The sequence below is a fragment of the Schistocerca gregaria genome, chromosome X, assembly GCF_023897955.1.
Source record: "Schistocerca gregaria isolate iqSchGreg1 chromosome X, iqSchGreg1.2, whole genome shotgun sequence".
Classification (NCBI taxonomy): Eukaryota; Metazoa; Arthropoda; class Insecta; order Orthoptera; family Acrididae; genus Schistocerca; species Schistocerca gregaria.
Window position 1 is genome coordinate 156,790,786 of NC_064931.1, and position 23,697 is coordinate 156,814,482.

Below are 23,697 nucleotides of genomic sequence, written 5' to 3' on the forward strand. Positions count from 1 at the left end.
AAAAAATGCATGGTCTATTTGTACAACATCATAGTTTTTGCTGAAGATTTAGGTGAACACATGAAATACATAAGATAAGTAACTGATAGATTAAGAACAGCTTGTCTCACACTGAGCATTGACAAATGCTATTTTGCATGTTCACAAGTTAATCACCTTGGGTATATTATTAGCCAAGAGGGAGTGAGGACAGACCCTCGCCTCACTTCAGTTTTGCATGATTGTGGTTGTTGGGATGTTTAAGGGGGACTAAACAGCTAAGGTCATCAGTCCCTCATCAGTTTTGCATGATTTCGCAGTTCCACAGACAGTACAACAGTTACAATCACTCTTTGGACTAGCACATTCTTACTAATAAGTTGTCAAAGAGTTTACATAAATAGTGAAGTCATTGATCTGATTACTAAAAAAAGGAATTATGTTTCATTAGACATCAGAGTATCACACGCATTTCAGAATTTAAAAGAGATATTAACTGCAGATTCTGTATTAGTTTTTCTTGTTTTTACAAAAGAATTTTATTATTATATGATGCAAGCAATACTGCTTTATACGTCATTTTAAGTCAAATTGTAGATTATCAGGAACACCCAGTAGCATGAGTCTCACCAGCTGCACAAGGCTGACCATAGTTATTCAAATACAGAGAAAGAGACGTTAGACTTAATACATAGTATTTTGCATATCTGTTATTGTTTGTCTGATCATAAATTTAAAGTACTTACACATCATGTGCCCTTGAGTGGTTCTTGGGACTAAAAGACCCTTCACGTCGACTAAGAAGATCGGCACTGAAACAGAATGAGTTTTAATATGAAGTAGTTCACAAGCCTGGGGTCAAACATACAAATGTAGACATGTGTAGTAGGAAAATTACGGTGTCGTAACTATCCAGGTTACATTTGACAGATGGTACAAGCAGCTGAAAGGAACACCAATTCTCTTTCCAAGCATTAATCCCGACTTGCGAGGTCTGTTGGTGAATCTGATGTGGCATGTTAATTTTTAAGGGGTGGCTGGATGCCCTTCCTGTCGCCACCCTGTACCCCAGGAAGGAAGTATTGTACCCCAACTGTCTGCATCTAGTGTAATCCATGGAACAGTAAGAACATGTTAACATGTCTGGGAGACGTGTAACTGAGGCGGAACGTGAGGACCAGCCCAGCATTCACCTAGCGGGATGTGGAAAACTGCCTAAAAACCACATCCAGGCTGGCTGGCACACCGGCCCTCGTCCTTAATCCATCGGGTGGATTCGATCTGAGCGAGCGCGTCTACCCAAGTCCAGGAAGCAGTGCCTTAGCGCTCTCGGCTACCCTGGCGGGTTGACAAGTAACATCAATCATACAGTAATAGCCACAGTTTCTCTGTAGGCCAACAAAATACAGGCCATATATCATTGATCCTGCAGCACTCCAAACTGAAGTGTTACAACAAGCACAAGACCATGGACTGTCGAGACACTGCTATAAAAGAGCTACTAGAAGAAAACTACAGAGAGATTTTGGTGGGGAATGTGATGTGGTGATGCGGAGCAATACATTAGAAATTGCGTTCCTTGTACTCAATGAACAGATTTAATCCACCAAAGGTACAACTCCAGAGTTTACCAGAATCAGAAAAGCCTTTTCAAATTGTAGGAATTGATGTGTTGACAGAAGTTTGACAGGAAATAAGTATGTACTGGCTATGATCGAACATTTTTCGAGACACCCAGTAACGACACCGATACCAGATCAAAAGGCCATAAATGGGCAACCAAGCACAACATTTTTAAAATGACAGTAGTTGTTATTAGGACTGCAGCAAGCAGAAAAAGAATTTCTGACAGGGTTACAATATGTTGACCCTTTGCTAAAAAGTAATATAGCATTTTTCTGTCATGTTTCTACATTTATTATTTATTCAGATCATGCTATGTATACATTAACATAAAATTTCCAGTATTTGGGTGAAACTGTCGTTACCAATGTTTTGCAATCCTTTAACATCCATTAAAATGGAATATTATCAGTAAGTGTGTTTGGTTCAAACTGGTGAAGTGTTAGTTGTTTTGGAACAAAGAGATACACATGTTGTTATGTCGATGAGAGATCTTAACAATTGCAATAAGCAGATAGTCACCATTTGTCCTGCTTTAGCAGCATATGCTGACAAGCGATTGTCTGAAATCCAGTTATTCCTAAGAAATATGGATGCACTAGAGTAAAAAAGGGTAGTGTCAATGCCTCAACCACACATTCAGTGGCTTGACAATCACTGGATCTGTTAAATGCTCTAAAAGAAACAGTAATAGTAAATTGCTACAAAAATAAAAGATTTTTGGGTATGACAAAACTAGAGTTAAGTCAGAGAGGATTATTAGTCAATAGAACCAAGTTTGATGTGGTCGGAGTTCACTTTCATCTCCCTGCTACAATTACAGGTTCCAGGATAATTACAGGTACTCGACCTATGTTGTATTGTCCAGAGAAACCTCCACGTGTGTTACCCACGTAAAACCTAACTGTCCTGAATAGTACCTTGGATCCCACTTTACTACAAACAATAGATGAATTAATCATTTCACAAAATGGAAAACTTTTGGTAGGTCCAGTGTTACAGCATGTATGGAAATATCAAGACAATTTGATATCAAGACAATGTCATTACAATCACTTTATCAATCACCAGTCTTATCGGTGTACTATCGTTTATTTGTGCAGTACATTTTTGACTAAGGAGTAAAAGCCATTTTGCAAAAGAAACAATACTTCAAGAAATTCCCATGGAGTGGATTTGTACTAGTAAATAAGAGATTTTAAAGGATACAATGTATGAAGAAGCAAACCAGGAAAGTAGTATTAAACTGAGATAAAAAAAATTGTGCTTAACGGAATCATAGGTTTAGAGCAAATGTAAATATGTAAGGTAGCTCACTAGAAAGCTCGGAAAGAGTAAAATTTGGGACACACTTTATTAAAGTGGAGGGGAGTGTTATGCATCAAGAAAGTAATGAAATGGGGGAGTGAAATTTTCTAACTCCAAACAGAATGGCATTTCTCAAGCACACGGAAATATCAACACGATTCGCAGTTAAATTCCTGGTAGAGGGTTCATCGAACTACCTTCAAGCTATTTCTCTGCTGTTCCACTCTTGAACGGAGCGCGGGAAAAACGAACACTTAAATATTTCTCTGCGAGCTCGCATCCCACTTACTTTATTATGATAATCATTTCTTCATACATAGATGGACAAGACATTTTCACACTCAAAGGACAAATTTGTTGACTGAAATTTCGTGAGAAAATCCTGCCGCAACGAAAATCGCCTTTGCTTTAATGGTTGCCACCCCAGTTGATGTATCATATACGTGGCTCTCCCTCCCCTGTTGTTGTTGTGATCGTCAACAACAACAGGGGAGGGAGAGAGCCACGTATATGATAAATGAATTGGGTTGGCAACCATTAAAGCAAAGGCGATTTTCGTTGCTCTCTCTCCCCTATTTCACGATATTACAAAACGAGTTGCCTTCCTGCGAACTTTTTCGTTGTCCTCCATCAATCCTATCTGATGGAGATCCTACACCACACAGCCATACTCCAGAAAAGAGTGGACAACAATAGTGTAAGCAACTAGACCTGTTGAATTTTCTAAGTGTTCTGTCAATAAACCGCAGTACTTGGTTTCCTTCCCCCCCAACATCACCTATGTGATTGTTCCAATTTAAGTTATTCATAATTTTAATCACTAAGTATTTAGTTGAATTTGCAGCCTTTAGGTTTGTGTGTTTTATCCTGTAACCGAAATTTACTGGATTCCTTTTAGTACTCAAGTGGATGATTCACACTCACCATTATCTAGAGTCAATTGCCATTTTTCTAAATCGTTTTGCAATCATTTGCGTTTTTGATCATACGATGACTTTTAAATGCGGTAAATGACAGCATAATCTGCAAGCAATCTAAGAGGGCTTATCAGTTTGTCTCTCAAATCGTTTCTGTAGATGGTTCAAATGGCTCTGAGCACTATGGGACTCAACTGCTGTGGTCATTAGTCCCCTAGAACTTAGAACTGCTTAAACCTAACTAACCTAAGGACATCACACACATCCATGTCCGAGGCAGGATTCGAATCTGCGACCGTAGCAGCCGCACGGTTCCGGACTGCGCGCCTAGAAGCGCGAGACCACCGCGGCTGGCATTTCTGTAGATCAAGAACAGTAGAGGACCTATGACATTTCGTTGGGGAATGCCAGATATTACCTCTGATTTACTCGATGACTTTTCGTCAATTACTACGAACTATTACCTTTCTGGCAGGAAATCTCGTATCCAGTCGCACAACTGAGACAATAGTCTATGGACACGTTTTTAGATTAAAAATCGCTTTTGAGGAACGGTGTCAAAGGCCTTCTAGAAACCTAAAAGTATGGAAGTAATTTGACATCCCCTGTCGACAGCACTTATTATTTCATGAGAATAAAAGGCTAATTGAGTTTCACAAGAACGATGTTTTCTGAATCAGTATTAGCTCTTTGTCAATAAATCGTTTTCTTCGAGGTAACCCATAATGTTCGAACACAGTATATGTTCCAAAATACCGCTGCATATCGTCGTTAGTGGTATGGCTCTATAATTCAGCCGATTAATTCTATTTCCTGTCTTGGGTATTGTTGTTTTCAGTCTTTAACTACGAATTGTTCTAGGAGCGAGCAGTTATATATGATTGTTGCGTACTAAGCTATTGTATCTGAAAGATACCTGACTGGTATACAGTCTGAACAGAGGCCTTTCCTTTATAAAGCGATAAGCTGCTTCTCTACACCGAAGACATGCACATCTCAGTTAGTCAAGTCCGCGGTAGTCGTTATTGATCTGAATTCGTCTTATTTCGTGAAGGAATTTCGGATTATTCGCCAATCTTGTGGGCTTTGCGTTCTTTCAAATATGACATACTTTTTTCGTCGCTTCAGCAACGGTGTTTTGGCCTGTATTGTTTATCATGGAGGATGAGCAACATCTCTTATTAGTTAATTGGTGCATATACTGGGTGATCAAAAAGTCAGTATAAATTTGAAAACTTAATAAACCACGGAATAATGTAGATGGAGAGGTAAAAATTGACACACATGCTTGGAAAGAGATGTGGTTTTATTAGAACAAAAAAAAAAACATATTGCTAGACGCGTGAAAGATCTCTTGCGCGCGTCGTTTGGTGATGATCGTGTGCTCAGCCGCCACTTTCGTCATGCTTGGCCTCCCAGGTCCCCAGACCTCAGTCCGTGCGATTATTGGCTTTGGGGTTACCTGAAGTCTCAAGTGTTTCGTGATCGACCGACATCTCTAGGGATGATGAAAGACAACATCCGACGCTAATGCCTCACCGTAACTCCGTACATGCTTTACAGTGCTGTTCACAACATTATTCCTCGACTACAGCTATTGTTGAGGAATGATGGTGGACATATTGAGCATTTCCTGTAAAGAACATCATCTTTGCTTTGTCTTACTTTGTTATGCTAATTATTGCTATTCTGATCAGATGAAGCGCCATCTGTCGGACATTTTTGGAACGTTTGTATTTTTTTGTTCTAATAAAACCCCATGTCATACCAAGCATGTGTGTCAATTTGTACCTCTCTATCTACATTATTCCGTGATTTATTCAGTTTTCAAATTTATACTGACTTTTTGATCACCCGGTATTTCCCAACTGCCGTCGATACTATTTCTTTGAATTTAAACCACATCTGGTCTACTCTTACATAGTAAGATTGAAAGGAATGGAGACTGTCGCTAAGGAAGGCGTCAAGGGAACTTTTATCTGCTTTCTCTTTAAGTAGATGTATTTATCGTTTATTTTTGGTGGGCTTTGATGTTACGGTATTTAGTCTCGCTACAACAACCTTCATCTAAATCTGCATAATACTCTGCAAGCCACATAATGGTGTGTGGCGGAGGGTACTTTTTTTACCACTAACAGAGCCCTCCAAGCCCGTTCCAATTGCGAACAGCGAGTAGGAAGGATGATTGTCGGTAAACCTCTGTATTGGTTCTAATTTCTCGATTTTTTTCTTCGTACTCATTATGCGAGACAGATGGTGGCTGAGGGGGTTGGGGGGGAATAATATGTTGCCAGACTCTTCCTGGAAAGTACTGTCTTGAAATTTCAAAAGGTAGTCTCTCTATGCTGCTAAACCCTGGCCACTGTTCGCTGGATCTTGTCTCTCTCTTCTATCACTCCTGTCTGATAGGGATCCCAGATAGATGAACAGTACTCAAGAATCGGTCGCACAAGCGCCTTATAAGCCACTTTCTTCGTGAATGAGTTACATTTCCTTAAGAGTCTTCCTATGAATCTGAGTCTGGCATCTGCTTTTCCAACTATTTGTTTTAGATGGTCATGGCACTTAAGGTTGCTCCTAGATACTTTACTGCAGACACTGTTTCCAGCGGTTTGCCATCAATAATGTAGCTATACAGTAGTGGTTCCTTTTCCTATGCAAGCCCAACATATTACTTTTATTTACGTTCAGGGTCAACTGCCAGAGCCTGCACCATTCATCATTCTGTGGACGTCATTCTGCAAATCTTTACTATCTTCTGACGTTGTTACTTTATATAGACTACCGCGTCTTCATGCGAACAGCGTTAGAGAGCATTCGACGCTTTCTACTGGATCATTTATATGCAGGGTGGACCATTGATCGTGACCGGGCCAAACAGCTCACGAAATAAGCGTCAAACGAAAAAACTACAAACAACGAAATTTGTCTAGCTTGAAGGGGGAAACCAGATAACGCTATGGTTGGCCCGCTACATGGCGTTGCCGTAGGTCCTACGGATATCAACTGCGTTTTTAAAAATAGGAACCCCCATTTTTTATTACATATTCGTGTAGTACGTAAAGAAATATGAATGTTTTAGTTGGACCACTTTTTTCGCTATGTGATAGATGGCGCTTTAATAGTCATAAACATATGGCTCACAATTTTAGACGAACAGTTGGTAACAGGTAGGTTTTTTAAATTAAAATATAGAACGTAGGTACGTTTGAACATTTTATTTCGGTTGTTCCAGTGTGATACATGTACCTTTGTGAACTTATCATTTCTGAGAACGTATGCTGTTACTGCGTGATTACCTGTAAATACCACATTAATGCAATAAATGCCCAAAATGATGTCCGTCAACCTCAATGCGTTTAGCAATACGTGTAACGACATTCCTCTCAACCGCGAGTAGTTCGCCTTCCGTAATGTTCGCAGATGCATGGACAATGCGTTGACGCATGTTGTCAGGCGTTGTCGTTGGATCACGATAGCAAATATCCTTCAGTTTTCCCCACAGAAAGAAATCCGGGGACGTCATATCCGGTGAATGTGCGGGCCATGGTACGGTGCTTCGACGACCAATCCACCTGTCATGAAATATGCTATTCAATACTACTTCAACCGAACGCGAGCTATGTGCCGGACATTCATCATGTTAGAAGTACATCGCCGTTCTGTCATACAGTGAAACATCTTGTAGTAGGATCAGTAGAACATTAGGTAGGAATCAGCATACATGCACCATTTAGATTGCCATCGATAAAATGGGGGCCAATTATCCTTCCTCCCATAATGCCGCACCATAAATAAACCCGCCAACGTCGCTGATATTCGTCTTTCCGCAGCCATCGTGGGTTTTTCGTTGCCCAATAGTGCATATTATGCCGCTTATGTTACTGCTATTGGTGAATGACGTTTCGTCGCTAAATGTAATGCATGCAAAACATCTGTCATCGTCCCGTAATTTTTCTTGTGCCCAGTGGCAGAACTGTACACGACGTTCAAAGTCGTCACCATGCAATTCCTGGTGCATAGAAATATGGTATGGGTGCAATCGATGATGATGTAGCATTCTCAACACCGACGTTTGTGAGATTCCCGATTCTCGCGCAGTTTGTCTGCTACTGATATGCGGATTAGCCGCGACAGCAGCTAAAACACCTACTTGGGCATCATCATTTGTTGCAGGTCGTGGTTGAAGTTTCACATGCGGCTGAACACTTTCTGTTTCCTTAAATAACGTAACTATCCGGAGAACGGTCCAGCACTTGCATGATGTCGTCCAGGATACCGAGCAGCATACATAGCACACGCCCGTTGGGCATTTTGACCACAATAGCCATACATCAACACGATATCCATCTTTTCCGCAATGAGTAAACGGTCCATTTTAACACGGGTAATGTATCACGAAGCAAATACCGTCCACACTGACAGAATGTTGCGTGATACCACGTACTTACACGTTTGTGACTATTATAGCGCCATCTATCACAAAGCGAAAAAAGTGGTCCAACTAAAACATTCATATTTATTTACGTACTACACGAATATGTAATGAGAAATGGGGGTTCCTATTTAAAAAAAAACGCAGTTGATTTCCGTTTGATCTATGGCAGCGCCATCTAGCGGACCAACCATAGCGCCATCTGGTTTGCCCCTTCATGCTAGACGAGTTTCGTTCTGTGTAGTTTTTTCGTTTGATGCTTATTTCATGAGTTATTTGGCCCGGTCATGATCAATGGACCACCCTGTATACTGTAAACAGTAACGGTCTTATGCCACTTCCTTGGGGTATACCGGAAATTACCTTTACATCTGTCGATTTTGTTCCGTTAAGAACGACGTGTTGAGTTCTGTCTGCAAGGAAGTCTTCAATCCCAGTCGCAAATCTGCTCCGATACTCGGTAAGATCGAATTTTTTTCACTACACGGTAGCGTGGGACGGTGTCAAATGCCTTCCTGAATTCAAGGAACGTGGCATCAACCTGAAAGCCGTTGTCTACGACACTGTGGATCTCAGGAACTAGCAGAGCGAGCTGAGTTTCGCAGGATCTCTGTTTGCGAAATCCATAATTTGATGGAGGAGAGTCTCCAAAAACATCATAATTTTTGAGCATGACACATGGTTCATAATTCTATAACAGATTGATGTCAACGATGTAGGTCTATAGTCGTGTGCATCTGCCCTACGGCCCTTCTAAAAAATGGAAATCACCTGCACTTTCTTCCGGTCGCTAAGTACTCTTCTTTGCTCAAGCGATGTACGATAAATTACAACGGGAAGGGGAGCAAGTTTTTCCGCACAATATTTGTAGAATTTTATAGGTTTCTCAATCGGTCCTGTGCCTTCCCACAACTAAGGGATTGTTGTTGTTTTTCTATTCCGCAATGTGTTATATCAGTGTCTGCCATTTCGATGTTCGTACGACGAGTGAAAGTAGAGACTATGTTGCATTCTTCCGCCGTGAAACAGTTTCGGAAGACCGGATTCCATATTTCAGCCTTCTCTGTGTTATCTTCCGTTTCGGAGCCAGTATGGGCACTGAGTGAATGAACAGATTATTTTGGCTTCTTAAGGTTTTTACTCAGATCGGTTGACAAACTTTAGCGTGACGCTTCTGTCATTGCTCTCCTTACAGTCATTTTCGATTCGTTCAACCTTTGTTTGTCATCTGGGTTTTTAGTTGTTTTGAATCAGACGTAAAGTTCTCTTTGTTTTTATAGAAGTTTTCTAAAACGGTTACTAAGCCATGGTGGGTCTTTCCCATCCCTTAAGATCTTACTCGGAACATACTTGTGTAGGATATATAGCACAATATCTTTGAAATTTTTCCATTTGGTCTCCATATGTTCGTTCTCATCACCGAATATTTAATGCTGACTGGTCAGAACTTTGAAATTTGTATCCTGTCACTGTTGCTAAGCAAAAATATCTTTCTATCTTTCTTAACTTTCTTTATAAGACCCGTTGTCATAGACGCTATCACAGCCTTATGTTCACTGATACCTTCCTCTACGTTAACTAATTCCATAACTTCAGGTCTGTTTGTTGCCTGGAGGTCTAAGACTTTAACCTCGCGAGTTGATTTTCTAAATATCTGCTCAAAATGATTTTCGGACAAGATATCCAGAACTGTGTCACACGAATCACTATCACTGGCACCAGTTTTGATAGCATGACACTCCTAATCTATAACGGGCATATTGAAGTCACCTCGTATTGCAGGGGCTTGAGCCGGCCGCGGGGGTCTAGCGGTTCTAGGCGCTCAGTCCGGAACCGCGCGACTACTACGGTCGCAGGTTCGAATCCTGCCTCGGGCATGGATGTGTGTGGTCTCCTTAGGTTAGTTAGGTTTAAGTAGTTCTAAGTTCTAGGGGACTTATGACCACAGCAGTTGAGTCCCATAGTGCTCAGAGCCATCTGAACCATTTATTTATACAGGGGCTTGATCAGAAAAATTATGAACGATATTCTGTAAGTTCTGTCTGAAGCGCTCTTCCACTATACCTGCTGACCCAGGCAGTGTATAAAAGCATCCCATTACCATTTTTGATCGACCTTTGATACTTAACTACACCCAGATTAATTCACAATCGGAATCCATGATAACCTCGCTATATTTCATCGAATTCTGTACTACAATAAATACGCCGCCACCATTGGCGACTAAGTTATCCTTAAGATAAATATTCCAATCTGAACTTAGGATTGTGTAGTCATGAAATCCGGTTTCGATCGACTTTCTGTCCCTTATACTAACCGCGCATTATGGCCTTCAATGTGCGTTATTAGTTCTTGGACCATTCCTCGTTCACTATAATCATATTCACGTTTTCTATCTGTGATCTGCTAGTGCGAGCATACTCTGAGGAAATTGTGGCTATTTTATCAGGCAAATCTTCTTTAATCCCAAGGAAGGGGTTCTTGGTCACTGACTTGAGCAATGTCCTGCAAAATGATGGTCAGAAAAATGGTTCAAATGGCACTGAGCACTATGCGACTTAACATCTGAGGTCGTCAGTCGCCTAGGACTTAGAACTAATTAAACCTAACTAACCTAAGGACATCACACACATCCATGCCCGAGGCAGGATTCGAACCTTCGACCGTAGCGGTCGCTCGGCTCCAGACTGTAGCGCCTAGAACCGCACGGCCACTCCGGCCGGCAATGATGGTCAGGCCTTGCAGAAAGTGTCATCACTTCTGCCTCTAAGCTGGTCGCTCGGCTCCAGGCTGTAGCGCCTAGAACAGCTAGTCGTAGGCTGAGTTCCAAAAATGAACAGCATAGAGACAGAAGTGATGACACTTTCTGCAGGTCCTGACCATCATTTTGCAGGACAATGCTCAAGCACGTATAGTGCAAGCTGTTACTGTTACTGATTTGTTTGACTGATGGGGCTTCTAAGTATTATACCACCTACTGACTTAAGCCCTAGTGAGTTCAATCCAATTTATTAACTGAAGGAAACACTTCACGGCATTCGCTTCAGAACTGCTACAAATTCGTCGGGCAATAGATCGCGCCGCTCGAACTGTCAACAGTACTGGCACTCCTAAGAGTATCCTACGACTTTCACATAGCTGGCATTGGGTTATACACAATGCTGGTGACTACTTTGAAGGTCAGTAAAACTTTGAAACACGCATCTATTTTGTACGAGCTGTAAATAAATAGTTGCCACTATTAAAGTTCCAATTCTCGTATTTCATGTACATCCTAATTTAGTCTTAAATGTTACCAAATTCATCATTTTTGACAAGTCCATCAACGTGTGGTCACATTACACTATCATTTACTGTAAATGCAGATATACTGCTGTCTCCATTCATATCCGCATTTTATTCATATATCCTGTTAAAGTAACATGAAAACCATGTTTTCACACTGGCACCCGCCTTTTCTGTTCGAGTAGCATCTTGTGTATGCCTTTCAGGGCAAAGATGTCCATATAAACTTCACTTAAAGGCATAATTTATTTAACAAGCAACGGTATTAGTCTACTTGATATACTGTTTGTTCTTAAGATATGTTCAGTAACAACACGTGCAATGTCCAGTCCACCATATATTGATACAACATAATCACCTTTTTTAAGCAGATATAAATGGGAGTACAGGTTTATAAACTTATTTTTTGCAAACACCTTCTAGTCCAGCAATTTTCTTCAAACACACCAATACGTGGCGACTTAGCATTAGTACACACAGTATATGCAGATATGCCGTATTCTCCTTTTGTAGCCAGGTTTTTCCATGTTCTAAGTGTAACTGTATATGCAAATTATTAAAGATTTTGTCCAAGAATATTTCTGGCTAGGAGTAGTTTTTCTTTATCATGCAACTGTGATATAGATTCCTCAGCCAGTGGGAGTATCTACACCTGCGCGCGCGCAATAGGGCTAGTTGTTTACTATTGGATAAAGTCAGTTCCTCAAATAATATTTGCATTTTTGGATCTATTGTGTATATACAAAGTGTTGACAACCATAATTAGACAGTATTCTGTATTATGAACAGAGGTGAAAGTATAACCAAGTGTCACCGTTGTTAGATGGTCATGGAGCTAGATTCTGTAGGAATCAGTAAGCATAAAGCTGTATTTAAGAAAGCTAAAGTCAGCACACCTACATAGGAAGTGCTGACTAGCACTGTAACTCACCCTACATCCGCCACCATCAACGTGTCTTAGTGTATATAAGGGGTGTCTTCAACAGCTAGCACTGAGTTTTTATGGGAGATTTTTCGACTAGACATTTGGAAGAAGAGGAAGAAGTGCCCTTCATAGATACTCTGGTTTGGTGGGAAGTTGCATCACAGTTGGATGGTAAAGATAGCAACCTGCACATGGTGTAGTACCATCTAAGAACACAAATATTTTTGCACAAATTCTTTGTTAATTTGCATCTACATTTGCATATACAGTATGGAAAAATCTGGATGCGAATAGAAAATACAACATATCATTATTTATTCTATATTCTAATGGAAAGTGGTCATACGTTGGTGTGCCCCATTTAGGGGTGCTTCAAAAAGGGGTGGTTATGTCATCTCAGGTGGGCTGGACATTGTGCATTTTGTTATTATACAGAGTTTATAAAAAGCAGTGTATCAAATAGCTAACATCAATTATTATTAAAGAATCTATGCCTGTAAGTGTAGTTAATGTGTAAAACTTTGCCATGAAAGACAATTGTAAACTGTTAGTTTTACAAGAACAGAGTAATGGATAAAATTCGGGTATGAATGAGGGTACAACAAATCTGCGAATATTCGAAAATAATGGAATCGATGATGTGATGATGTTTACTGATACGTGAGAGGTATATGATAGATTGGTTTATAAGTGTCCATTTCCATTTTAATCTGCTTAAAAAGGATGGTTATACTCTACCAGCATGTGGAGGACTGGATTAAATACATATTTTTTTAAAAAAACAGCACCATAAACTTCTACTGTTTCCCACAAATATTGTCATTCCATGCAAGATAAGTAGATGTTTCTTAGGATATTTTACATAGTTTACATTGCATTAGAGATTAACAGTTACAAACCCTATGGCAGAGTTAGCACAAAAAAATGTTGTATGATTATATACACCCCACGGATGTAGCTGTTTTTTGGTAAGATGGTTTACTTCACATCAGCATTGTATATTGAGACAGATAATACCTACATAGGTGAACTCTTAACATGATGGCTATGACAACACTATGATCTTAACACTGCCTTCAAAAAAACTTACCTGCGATAAAAAATCGTGATTTTAGTGTCAAAACAGAGAATTGACAGACAATGCCATGGATAGTTGATGCAGGCAGTATTCTATGGGGTTAGAGACATTGTTGAATTCCTTGTAGGCTATGTCAGAAGCAGTTGAATTCCTTGTAGGCTACGTCAGAAGCAACATGTTCACGCCACTAAGCTAGTAGTGACACGAAGCTATTTCAGAGTGTATTACATGGAAAATGATCAGATTCTGTACTCACATAAACCATCCACAGTATATCACTTATAATTCGTTGCCTACATCAATACATCATCTTACTTTAGATACGTTATACCGATTTTATAGATACACTTAGAAGAAAGCATTATACAACGGAAGTAATTGGAATTTGCGATAGATGCTGGGAATACTTGATGTAGAAGAGGGATGGTAACACATATCTTTACATTAATAGAGGGAAGATTAAACAATCTATCAACATGATGTCAAGACAAAACTGCCATTTCTCTTATACAGGAGCAATACTCTGGCACCAAGAGGGATACTGAAAAAGATTGGTGAGACAGCATCGCAGTCAAACTATACTGTTAAGTTTCGATTTATAACTATAGAATGGATAGTTTGTGTTTGGCCTTGTGGAAGATTGTCTAAATATATTAAAAGCTGTCGATGCAGAAGTGTTGTATTAAAGCAGGAGACACTAATTTTTTTCTCGATTCAGAACATTGTTTGCCTCAGTGCCATCACAGTTCTAAGTGTTTGGTAATAAAATGCGGTACTACTGTGATTTCTAGCAATACACACTAGATTCATTATTCTTCAGAAATGGGAGACACTAAAAATAAATATATGTTTTGGACATTCTGCATTAGACATAAACTGCCACAAACACTATGGTGGAGTTAGAAGAAAATGCTGTATAATTATATACCTCCAGAGAGTGCATCTGTTTTCTGTTAAAATGAGGTATCAACTTCCTAAATACCAAGATAGGACAACTCTTAATATGATGACTAAATTACACCATGATCTTAAAATTACATTTGAAAACTGATCAGTACTACACAGATAAATCTCATCTGTTAACAACTGCGTTTTGCGATGTTGGGAACAGTATGCCAGAGGCAATTAGCATACTCTGCTAAGCAAGTAACGAATCAGTGTTGTGGTGGAGTATATTACATATCTGGCAAAATAAGTGCTGTATCATTTGAGAGATACAGAGACAAGCAAGTGTGCCGGGAGTTACCCCACTTCTGTGCTACTAGCGCCGCATCATAACTTGCCTGTTATTAGCATACAAAGTACTGCTCTATAATCTAAGAACGAAATTAAAAATTAATGTAGCTTCTCCAAAATTTGTCAACACATGCTTCAATATATCAATGTTCAAATAGTTTAAATCTCAGACTGATCAGGTGAATATGTTTCCCTGAATACATCGTTTCAAATTAAAAAATAAGTGGCGCGAAATAATAAAGCTAGAAAGCCTAAAATTGTTCAGGATGTGCAAATGTATCTTACAATCAACTGTCAACTTGATCAGAGCAATATTTTGCTCAAAATCGGCGTTTTTATGAAAAATTGAAGGCAGTAAATATTATACTTCCCAAGACCAAAAAGGCCTGTGAGATGACGTCAGCCAATAGCCCGCTGACAAGGACAGCACCACGACAAGAGTGCGCCTTGCCAAAGAGGATATAGGCGCTGCTCCTGCAGCCTCTGCCGCAGAGATTAGCACAGTATTCGCACAGTACTAGGAGAGTACTGCGACAGCAGTGACGTGTGATCCCTATCAGTTGCTTACATGGACCTTGTATACAGCAAAGGACCTTGTGTGGTCGCCCTTCGCTTGCGACTACTCCTCGTAAGTCTCAAAGTTAAGTATGATCAATCTTCGTTATTGTAATAAAAGCTATTAGTGTGATTTGTTTGAACTGTTGTAGAGTTATCCTAGAAGGCAGCATCCTTTAGGCACCCTAGAAGAGAAGAGTGGGCAGGATCCCACACTTAGAAAGATGAAAATTCGTATGAAGCTTCAGATTGATATAAAAACTTTAGTTATGTGACCCCATTAAGCTACCTCCAATAGTTTTCAAGTAACTAACTGAAAACTAGATTTGAAACAAAAACGTCCCTATTTGTACTAGATTAAGTATCAGTAAATTAATGATAGGCGGTTCTGATTACAGCATTTGATTACATCTATTAAATAGTAAAAGTATAACAAGTTTCAAGACCTTAATGTAAATAAGAATCAATACAAGGTCTCTTAAAGATCTAGTTCAGAGGTCGTCTTCTACTGTCCGTTCTATTCTAAAAATTCTAGCTGGCCAAGTTTAAATGCAAGGCGCTAAAACATTTTCTGTAATTAAAGCCAACTTTACTCCATTCAAATAAAAATTACGAAGATTGTAAATTGATACTCAGCAGTGTTATAAAATATGTGTCCGAGAAAGCTGCCATTTAGATGTTGCTACATGGGCATAGAGCGGATAACAGCAAGGTGTTCCCTTCGGCCATCCGCTGCGCCGCTATACAAATACGGCATGAGAGGCAGTGAAGGACGCACTTCACAACCCGCTATCATACGGTCCGCGTCAAATGCCGGCTTACACGCTGCCTTGGGTGACGTCACAGCCAGGCTGCTACTAAACGCGTGTTCGGTAAGAGTAGAAAGTGAAATCGCGAGGACTGTCTACCGTCCTGGATCGTATAAATTTCACAAAGGCTTCGCTTCGCACTGAACTATCAATCACTGTCTGCATCAGTCTAGTGCCAGCTTACGAGCTGCCTCGGATGACGTCAAGTTAGTCTGGTGCTAAATGCATGTTTTCGGTACAAATAGCAAGTGAACTCGCGAGGAATGTACACCGTCCTGGATCGTTTAGTTTTCGCGGAAGTAACTGTGTGCCGCCCGTGGGAAGTGGTGAGATTATTTTACACTTTTGTGGCGAGCAATTAACTTTGATGATTTGAGGTCAGGGCGAAACACCATTTTAATTGGGACTTACCTTAGAGATCGCCTCCCAACTGCTCATAGTGCTGCTTATGATAGAGACACTATTATTAGTATTATTATCAGGAACATAACTACAATGTGCGTGTGAAACTTTTAACTAAAAACTTTTATCATCAATGTTCCTGATCCCTCTGAGTAAACAGAGTGTAGAAACATTTCTTTCAGTGAGCATAAGAAGAATGTCGACTTGCAGACTAGAAATTATGATCAGTATATTCGCCATTGCTTTCTGATTTACCGCAAAAATAGTTTTCAGACTCTCGTAGAAGACAGCAAACAATAATTTATATTCACAATACTATCATGGTGTTAGATACCTCTTACACAGCCTTATAGTGACGTCATAGTGTGCAGAAAATTGTTTTTAACACACTAATCATTATGGCACAAGTTTCCATGCAATGATACATGGACTTAATACTTAGCAATAGTGTTTTCTTAAACAATGCACTGTGGAAATTGTTCGACATTCAACAACTGGTATATCAGCGTATTTGAGCAAATGGTAACTATTAAACGTTTAAAGCCTTGTATTTCCATACTCTACTGGCCATTAAAATCGCTACACCAAGAAGAAATGCAGATGATAAACTAGTATACATTGGACAAATATATTATACTAGAACTGACATGAGATTATATTTCCACGCAATATGGATGCGTAGCTCCTGAGTAATCAGTACCCAGAACAACCACTTCTGGCCGTAACAACGGCCTTGATACGCATGGGCATTGAGTCAAATAGAGCTTGGATGGCGTGTACAGAAACAACTGCCCATGCATCTTCAACACGATACCAAAGTTCATCAAGAGTAGTGACTGGCGTATTGTGACAAGACAGTTGCTCGGCCACCATTGACCAGACGTTTTCAATTGGTGAGAGATGTGGAGAATGTGCTGGCGACGGCAGTAGTCGAACATTTTCTGCATCCAGAAAGACCTGTACAGGACCTGCAACACGTGGTCGTGCTGAAATGTAGGGTTTCGCAGGGATCGAAGGAAGGGTAGAACCAGGGGTCGTAACAGATCTGAAATGTAACGTTCACTGTTCAAAGTGCCGTCAATGCGAACAAGAGGTGACCGAGGCGTTTAACCAATGGCACCCCATAGCATCACGCCGAGTGTTACGCCAGTATGGCGATGACGAATACACGCTTCCAATGTGCGTTCACTGCGATGTCGCACAGATGCGACCATCATGATGCTGTAAACAGAACCTCGATTCATCCTAAAAAAAAATTACGTTTTGCCATTCGTGCACCCAGATTCGTCGTTGAGTACACCATCGCAGGCGCTCCTGTCTGTGATGCAGCGTCAAGGGAAATTGCAGCCATGGTCTCCGAGCTGATAGTCCATGCTGTCCCAAACATCGTCGAACTGTTCGTGCAGATGGTTGTTGTCTTGCAAACGTCCCCATCTGTTGACTCAGGGATCGAGACGTGGCTGCACGATCCGTTACAGCCATGCGGATAAGATGCCTGTCATCTCGACTGCTAGTGATTCGAGGCCGTTGGGATCCAGCAAGGCGTTCCGTATTACCCTTCTGAACCCACCGATTCCATATTCTGCGAACATTCATTGGATCTCGACCAACGCGAGCAGCGATGTCGCGATACGATAAACCGCAATCGCGATAGGCTACAATCCGACGTTTATCGAAGTCGGAAACGTGATGGTACGCATTTCTCCTCCTTACACGAGGCATCACAACAACGTTTCACCAGACAATGCCGGTCAACTGCTGTTTGTGTATGAGAAATGAGTTGGAAACTTGCCTCATATCAGCACGTTGTAGGTGTCGCTACCGGTGCAAATCTTGTGTGAATGCTCTGAAAAACTAATCATTAGCATATGACAGTATCTTCTTCCTGTCGGTTAAATTTCGTGTCTGTAACACGTCATCTTCAGGGTGTAGCAATTTTAATGGCCAGTAGTGTAACTTTGATGATTAGAGGTCAGGGCGAAAGACCATTTTAATTGGGACTTACCTTAGAGGTCGCCTCTCAACTGCTCATAGTGCTGCTTATGATAGAGACATTATTATTATTATTACTATTATTATTATTATTATTAGGAAACTTTCAACTGAAAACTTTTATCACTGATTTTCCTGATCCCTCAGAGTATACAGAGAGTAGAAACATTTCTTTCAGTGAGCACAAAAAGAATGTGGACTTGCAGACTGGAAATTATGCTCAGTATGTTCGCCATTGCTTTCTGGTTTACAGCAAAAATGGTTTTCAGACACTCGTAGAAGACAGGAAACAATAATTCATATTCACAATACTATCATTGTGTTAGATACCTCTTACACAGCCTTATAGTGACGTCACAGTGTGCAGAAAAATGTTTTTAACACACTAATGATGATGTAACAAGTTTCCGTACAATGATACATGGACTTGATACTAAGCAATAGTGTTTCCTTAAACAATGCACTGTGGCAATTGTTAGACATTAAACTACTGGTATATCAGCGTATTTGTTCAAATGGTAACTATTAAACATTTTAAGTCTTGTATTTACATATATTTAGATGAAAGTGTTCAAAAGTGAGTATATGAATGACTGAGGAAAAATTAACACAACTGTAACAAATTCCCCCAAAACTAAAAAATAGCAATAGTAGATGTTCATATATTGCAGCACTTGCAGAAAATGCTATTGGCCACAATACTCTGCTGCAAACTGCAAAACAAACTTACAAGTATCACCTGAGTTTCACAAATGTACTGTCTGGGAGCAGCGGCTGACTGTTGCTGCCTCATGGTGATCAAATAGCATGCAGAGAATGATTGGTGGGCTCATTTTATGATGGTGGCTACCATAACACGAAGACTGGTCGGGAATGGGACTGGTGGTGGGGGTCGGTTTCCATCAATAGGAGAATGACCCCAGATTACAGGACTGGGGGTTGTCGCTTTTGGACATAAATTGTGGTAATTAAGATTAGAAATCAACAAACATAAGAGTTCTCCTCAGAGAGGCGTGGGGAAGGCAGCCGTTTTTGGTCATAAATTATCGTCATTAAGGTTTGACTAAAAGCATTTGGTCATAAATTAAAACTTGTGTATTTATAACTAAGAGATACATACCTCGTTTGTTTTCATTAGGGTCATAAATTAAACCAATTTGCATGAAGATGGTAGGCTATCTGGCCAGTCTGCTAATGTAAAGAGAACACTGAGTCCTTTGTCTTTGTACTACTTATGCTCTACTGCTGGAGACTGTATACATTTTGCCTGCCAGTAAGCTTCAGCATTCAGCGAATTTAATTTTGCTTTTTATTTACTGCATTTTTTAAGCGGACTGAACTGGAAATGCATGTTATAAACATATTTTTTTCGCATAATCTCTAATGCAGTAAACGCCCCCAATTCCATCATTTTTAGCAAGTACACTAACGTGTGATCATTCTCTGTAAATATGTACGTTGAATTCAGGTTCTTGTATTCCACATTTGCACTTAGATGTTTTTCCATATATTATCTTTAAAGTGATTTGTAAACCTTGTTTGCACATTTACAATGACCTGGTCTCTTGCGAGTTGCAGTTTGTAGTTTTCTGTCATGGCAAATGTTTTTGCCAGACACTCAAGTTCACGTTATTTGACCTCAACATCTTGCATTTCCTGTTACCTTCATCGATTGCATTTAAAGGAGCATTTTCTTTAACAGGAACCAGTTTTAAGTCTGTTTGATGTAGGGTAACATTATTTTTGAGAAGAATAACAGTTTATAATGTTTTTCTGATAAACCCTGTGGAATAACAAGGCACACAGTGCCCATTGCACCTCATGTTGGTTCAATATCACCAGAATACTGAACTGATCCATATAGGAGCGCAGATTTATAAACAGACTTTTTGTACATGCGCCAACGTGCTAAACCTCCTCGAACCCATCATTTTCTACAAGTATACTGCCAATTGACCACTTTGCATTAGTGTGTACAGTGCATACATATATCCCTTATCCCCCATTAGTATCCATAAGTTTTCCATATTGAGTGTGTGAATGTATGTTCATACAGTTTTTTTGTACAAGACTGTTCGTTCTCTTGATCGTTATCCTAACTGTTGTGTGTTGGATTCTTTAGCATACAACAGTTATTCAGATTCTCCCAGTCAGCCAGAGTATCAACAAACTGTTTGCAAGGTCACTTCTTCTGATTCTTCCAAATGTCTACCAGGAAGACTTATGTCAACACAATGCTAGTTTGAAACTTCCTGGCAGATTAAAACTGTGTGCCCGACCAAGACTCGAACTCGGGACCTTTGCCTTTCGCGGGCAAGTGCTCTACCAACTGAGCTACCGAAGAACGACTCACGCCCGGTACTCACAGCTTTACTTCTGCCAGTATCCGTCTCCTACCTTCCAAACTTTACAGAAGCTCTTCTGCGAAACATGCAGAACTAGCACTCCTGAAAGAAAGGATACTGTGGAGACATGGCTTAGCCACAGCCTGGGAGATGTTTCCAGACTGAGATTTTCACTCTGCAGCGGAGTGTGCGCTGATATGAAACTTCCTGTCAGATTAAAACTGTGTCCCCGACCGAGACTCGAACTCGGGACCTTTGCCTTTCGCGGGCAAGTGCTCTACCAACTGAGCTACCGAAGCACGACTCACGCCCGGTACTCACAGCTTTACTTCTGCCAGTATCCGTCTCCTACCTTCCAAACTTTACAGAAGCTCTTCTGCGAAACATGCAGAACTAGCACTCCTGAAAGAAAGGATACTGTGGAGACATGGCTTAGCCACAGCCTGGGGGATGTTTCCAGAATGAGATTTTCACTCTGCAGCGGAGTGTGCGCTGATATAAAACTTCCTGCAGAGTGAAAATCTCATTCTGGAAACATCCCCCAGGCTGTGGCTAAGCCATATCTCCACAGTATCCTTTCTTTCAGGAGTGCTAGTTCTGCATGTTTCGCAGAAGAGCTTCTGTAAAGTTTGGAAGGTAGGAGACGGATACTGGCAGAAGTAAAGCTGTGAGTACCGGGCGTGAGTCGTGCTTCGGTAGCTCAGTTGGTAGAGCACTTGCCCACGAAAGGCAAAGGTCCCGAGTTCGAGTCTCGGTCGGGGACACAGTTTTAATCTGCCAGGAAGTTTCATATCAGCGCACACTCCGCTGCAGAGTGAAAATCTCATTCTGGTGACAATGCTAGTTGTCAACGTCACCCCTTGTGTATATTGAAACACATGGATTGATATGAAGGTGGAGTGTGCTAAAATGTTAGTTAACACATCATATCAGTTGTGCACACTTTATGTGCTTTAAATACAGATTTATGCTTAGTAATTCTTTCAAAATCTAACTCCATGAGCATCTAACAATGATGATATTCATTTTTATTTCCTTGTATGTTGATAACACATGAACTGACCAACTGCAGCTGCAAAAATTTCATATATACTCTAAAAACACAAGCTGTTTATAGCAGATGGAAATAACGTTCGAGGAATAGTACGAAATGTCTGTAGGTGGGAGGCAGACTGTCCTTTGTGAATAGCAGCCTATCCAGCATGGCATAATCCCACTATCACATGTGGGTACGGCATCATCCTATAACATCTGCTTAATGCAACATACTATATTCTCTGCATAGTGCATTCAGGTACATCACTACACTACAGTGATTGCCTAATGTACTGCACTGTCTCATACGTGAGACTGCTACTTGCGAGGGGCTATACTCAAATCCAGTAGTGGGATTATGCTGTGCTGGCTAGAGCTGCACTTGCGAGGGAGTGTCTCCCTCCCTTCCACAGCCATCTTGTGTTGTTTCGCAAACATTATTCCCAACAGCTGAATGCATTTTGCATCTTAATAGTATTCTGTGTTATCAACATAGCAGAAAGGCAGAATGGAGCTAAATTTTGTAAGAATCAGTAAACATAAATACATATTTAAGACAACTAAAGTCAAAACAGTTGTTTATATATACTGACTCCTCCTCCATTAGAATCGATGTGTTTTAGGGTATATAAGGGGTGGTTTTTACAATTTTCTATATACGTTTACACACAGAATATGAAATAAATCTAGATGCGAATGGAAAATATAGAATATTTCCATTACTCTAAATGCTAATGGAAAGTTGTCACATTTTAGTGCACTGGTAAAAAATTATAAATCTGAGAGTGTATACAAAAGATGTGTTTATTCACATTTCAATCTGACTATCACCAAGAGCTGGACAGAACATATTGCAACTTTTATTCCACAAGTCTTAACAAAGAAGAACATAATGTTGTTCCACAGGTCTTAAGAAAAAGAAGTACTTAAATAAATTACTCCTTTGCGTGCAATTAATTAGGAAAACTGTAAATGCAAGGTATTGAGATCAAAAAAAGAGAACTCATGTATTTGGCAAAAACAACTGCCATGAAGAAATAAATAAACTGCAGCTTGCAAAAGAGCAGGTCATTGCCAATGTACAAGCAAAGTTTACAAAGCACTTTAAAGAGGGTTTCGGAAAAATCTGGATGCAAATGTGGAATGCAAGGCTCCACATTTGAACAGTCATTTGTTAAAAGGGCAACTGTACATTGGGATGATAATTGTCGTGGGATACCTCCTAATGTCGTGTTGGATCTTCTTTTGCCTGAATTACGGCAGCAAGTCGCCATGGCATGAACTCAACAAGTCGTTGGAAGTTCCCTGGAAAATACTGAGCCATGTTGCCTCTACAGCGGTCCATAATAACGAAAATTTTACCAACGCACTAATTTGTGCACAAACTGACCACTGGATTATGTCCATAAATGCTCGATGAGATTCATGTTGGGCGATTCACGTGGGCAAATTATTTGCTCGAATTATCCAGAATGTTCATCAAACGAATCGCAAACGACTTTGACCTGGTGGATGGCGCACTGTTAGTCATAAAAATTCCATCGCTGTTTGGGAACATGAAGTCCATGAATGGCTGCAAATTGTGTGCTAGTAGCTGGACATTACCATTTCCAGCCAGTGATCGATTCAGTTGGATCAGAGGACCCGGTCCATTCATAAATACAACCCACACCACTATGGGGACACCACCAGCTTGCTCAGTTGCTCAGTGCCTTGTTGACAACTTGGGTCCATGGCTTTGTGGGGTCTGCACCACACTCGAATCCTACTATC

General features: G+C 40.3%; 1 long non-coding RNA gene and 2 other non-coding genes across 3 annotated transcripts in view; 1 reads left to right on the forward strand and 2 right to left on the reverse strand.

Moving 5' to 3' along the window:
* Positions 1-732: 732 nt before the first annotated feature.
* LOC126297428 (uncharacterized) overlaps positions 733-23,697 on the reverse strand; it is a 245,256-nt gene continuing 222,291 nt past the window's right edge. Inside the window, exon 3 of the long non-coding RNA XR_007552522.1 lies at positions 733-791. This is a non-coding gene — a long non-coding RNA (uncharacterized LOC126297428). The remainder of the gene's footprint in view (positions 792-23,697) is intronic.
* On the reverse strand, positions 21,114-21,188 carry Trnas-cga (transfer RNA serine (anticodon CGA)). Its single transcript has one exon. It is a non-coding gene; the product is annotated as a tRNA-Ser (tRNA).
* On the forward strand, positions 21,579-21,653 carry Trnas-cga (transfer RNA serine (anticodon CGA)). Its single transcript has one exon. It is a non-coding gene; the product is annotated as a tRNA-Ser (tRNA).